General features: G+C 53.8%; 1 protein-coding gene across 1 annotated transcript in view; it reads left to right on the top strand.

The window, feature by feature from the left end:
- The window catches only part of SYNE3 (spectrin repeat containing, nuclear envelope family member 3), a 36,183-nt gene that overhangs the window by 31,456 nt on the left and 924 nt on the right, over window positions 1-3,803 (top strand). The gene's annotated exons all lie outside the window — the stretch shown is intronic.

Raw genomic sequence — 3,803 nt, 5'->3', positions numbered from 1 at the left:
TGGGGAAGGACCAGTGTCCAGCCTGGTGGCTCCCAAGGAGACACGGGGGACATGGGGCCAGGCCTCTAGGCTGCCTCTCGTGCTCACACGCTAAGCCCCTCGCTGGGTGGGAGTCCTCATCTATCCAGCTCCCAGGCGGGGGTGCGCGGGGAGCCATGTCTGGGGCCCTGGGGCCGCGCTCCCGTGAGTGCTCACTAAACATCCCCGAGGAGGGGCCTCTTGGCGGCTGACTCCAGCCCTCAGCGCGGCTCGGGGCCCCGCCACCTGTGGTCAGGTTAGGGTGCAGTGTGCGCAGCCTGTGTTTATCTGCTCTCCCCTCCTTCATTCACTGATTCGTGTCACACGCACTTGCTGAGCGCCGACTCTGTCCCAAGCGCTGCTGAAGGCACTTGAGACCCAGTGAACGCGGAACAAAGCCCTGCGCTGGCCGGCTGTGCGTGCTGGCCGGGCGGGGAGGGCGGGGGGAGGGGGTGCACGTGTCCAGCTGGTCTGCTGAGCACAGCGGCCAGGCTCTGGGTCAGGCAGCTTCGAAAGGCAGCAGCGGCTTGGGGTCTGGTTACAAATATATTTTTACTGATTTCAGAGAGGAAGGGAGAGGGAGAGAGAGATGGAAACATCAATGATGAGAAAGAATCATGGATCGGCTACCTCCTGCTCTCCCCACACTGGGGATCGAGCCCACAGCTCGGGCGTGTGCCCTGCCTGGGAATCGAAACTGACCTCTGGGTTCATAGGTTGACACTCAACCACTGAGCCACGCCGGCCGGGCACGGCTTAGGGGTCTTTATAGCTGCAGGGTTGTTGTTTCCATCTATGACTGGCAGATGTGGGGCACAGTTTCATGGGATATGCAAAGCAGGCAGGCTCTAAATGGCCCCCAAAATCTGCTGCCCTGAGCGACGTTAAAACAAGCGGCTGTGTGAATGCTTGAATCTGGCGCTGGCTGGCCTTCGAGCCGACAGGTCTCAGCCCACTATGGAGCAGTGAGCACTGGGGGCCCATATGCAGGAGCCTTCGGGGCTCGTTTCCGCTTGGGTTCTTTTTTTTTTTTTAAAGCTTTTATTGATTTCAGAGAAAGGAATGATTGAGAGAGAATCATTGATAGGCTGCCCCCCACACGCCCCCTACTGGGAATCGAGCCAGCAACCCCAGCATGTACCCTGACCGAGAATTGAACCTTGACCTCCTGGCTCATGGGTTGATGCTTAACCACTGAACCACACTAGCCGAACACATAGTAGGTTCTTAATTGCCATGTAAATGTGGGCCCAGGAGACTCCTGCAGACACCGCCCCTGCTTCACTTTCTGTGAACAAAGGGTCTGTGACACTTCTGTCGGGGGGCCTCCCTGGGGTTTGGCTCTGGTGCTCACGCTGCTGGCCCGTGTGTGCGCACGTGCGTGCGTAAGGGTGTGTGAGCACGTGCACACATGCACATGCAGCCTGGCAGGGAGGACCCGGCGCTGTCTTCAGAGGCTGTCACCTTGCCAACTGAGAAACGTTGCGCCTATTATTTGTAGCCCGAAGGGAAGGGGAAAGCTGCCCCGAAGCGAACGATTTATGAGCAGTTGCTTTCGCACCTTTTTTCTCTCCGAGTGCCAGGCCATCGGAGGCCCCCGCTGCGTCCAGGGCTGCAGCCTGCTTGTTTGTATAAACAGAATAATTAAGATTTATTAAATTCACAGCTGCCCACACACTCGCCAGCTCAGCCACGAGATGTTTGGCTGCAGCGTCCAGACACATGAAATGTAATTGCTTTTCAAGTTACAGCGGGGCGTGAGTCAGCTGAGTCACCAAGTTTTCACCATAAATTTCTTGGGGGGAGGGGCGAGGGGGGTATCCCACCCCAGGCAAACCGTGAGCTGAGGGACCAGGTTCTTCGGTGCTTCGCTTGCCTGGGTGAACGGTCGGCCTGTGCACCAGCCTGCGGGCAGAGAGAGCGTTTGCGACTGTTGCTCTGGGATGTAGATTCAGATGCGGAGGGCCCGAGGGTGGCTTATTTGACCACATTTTATAGTTTTAAGGCTCCTAATTTTTCTCATTCTCACGTCTCCCAAATTGGGGTGTCTGATTTCAATCAAGTTCTTCCCATGAGGATGTGAGTTGGCTTCTCTCCACCCCAGGACACTGGCCACTGAGATTTCTTTACGTTAAAATCTCTGCTTGAGGCTTGTGTTTCGTTTTGTTTCTGTGTGGACCACGCTGAGTGTGTAAATGTAGACGGCCAACCTCCGGTAGCTCCAGCCTATGGTTCAAGTTCACAGGAAAGAGTTTTGTTTCCTGCTCGTTACCACAGCCCTCATCATCACCACCTCCAGCATCATCATCCTCACCATTATCATCATTACCACCATCATCACCATCATCATCCTCACCACTATCATCATCACCACCGCCATCATCATCATCCTCACCATTATCATCATTACCACCATCATCACCATCATCATCCTCACCACTATCATCATCACCACCGCCATGAGAGATGGAAACATCAATGTCATCATTACCACCACCATCATCACCACCAGCACCACTATCGTCACCATCATCACCCTCACCACTATCATCATCACCACCACCATCATCATCATCCTCGCCACTATCATCATCACCACCACCATCACTACCACCACTATCATCACCACCATCACCACCATCATCTCCACCATCATCACCACCACCATCATCACCACTTTTACCATCCTCATTACTCTCAACACCACCATCACCACCACCACCATCACCATCAACATCATCATCACTACCATCCTCATCATACTTACCATCACCACCACCATCATCACCACCAGCACCACTATCATCACCATCATCATCCTCACCACCATCACCACCATCATCATCACCACCATCATCATCATCATCATCATCATAATTACTACCATCCTCATAATTCTCACCACCATATCATCATCACTACCACCATCATCATCATCATCATCATCATCATCATCACTTGATTGTAGCTTCTGGTCAACCGGCCAGGCCCTCTAGGATTTGGGGCGTCCTTCTGTAGGATGGATGGTGTTGAGGATGAAGATGGTGGTGAAGGAGAAGGATAAAGTGAAGGTGACGAACATGATGAACATGGCGGTGGCGATGATGATGATATGAAGCTAATGGTGATGGTGGCGGTGACTGGTTTAGATGATGATATTAGTGATGCATCATAATAATAATGACAGTAGTTTTAAGTACCCACTATGTTGTAGGCCCTGTCTCATTTATTTCTCACAACAGCTCTGCTGGGTAGGTATCATCATTACCCCTTTTTATAGTTGAGAGACTTGAAGTTTAGAGAAGTTGAGTGACCTTCTCAAGAGTCACGCCTAGGACTCACAGCCAGGCAAAGGTTCACATAGCAGCTGGCAGAGCCCGTAACTCTATGTGCTTGTTCTTCCGCTGATGCCTCGAATGGTTTGAGAAAACGAGAGATCTTCGTTTCTGGCAACATTGACATTAGGCCCACTTCATAGATGGGAAGACTGAGACCGTGCAGTAGATAGGTGGCCCAGGTCCACTGCTTCCCCTGGCGTCCTCCCTGCCCCGCCACCCCCGCTTGGCGCCCCGCCCATTCACATCCACTCTGTCCGCAGGCCCCCCATTCACACCCTCTCAGTCCGCAGGCCCTGCCCATTCACACCCGCTCTGTCCGCAGGCCCCCCCATTCACACCCGCTCTGTCCACAGGCCCTGCCCATTCGCACCCTCTCTGTCCGCAGGCCCTGCCCATTCACACCTGCTCTGTCCGCAGGCCCTGCCCATTCACACCCTCTCAGTCTGC

The sequence above is a fragment of the Myotis davidii genome, unplaced genomic scaffold (genome assembly GCF_000327345.1).
Source record: "Myotis davidii unplaced genomic scaffold, ASM32734v1 scaffold443, whole genome shotgun sequence".
Lineage (NCBI taxonomy): Eukaryota > Metazoa > Chordata > Mammalia > Chiroptera > Vespertilionidae > Myotis > Myotis davidii.
Note: the sequence above shows the minus strand (reverse complement) of the source record. Positions and strands in the feature narration are given on the sequence as shown.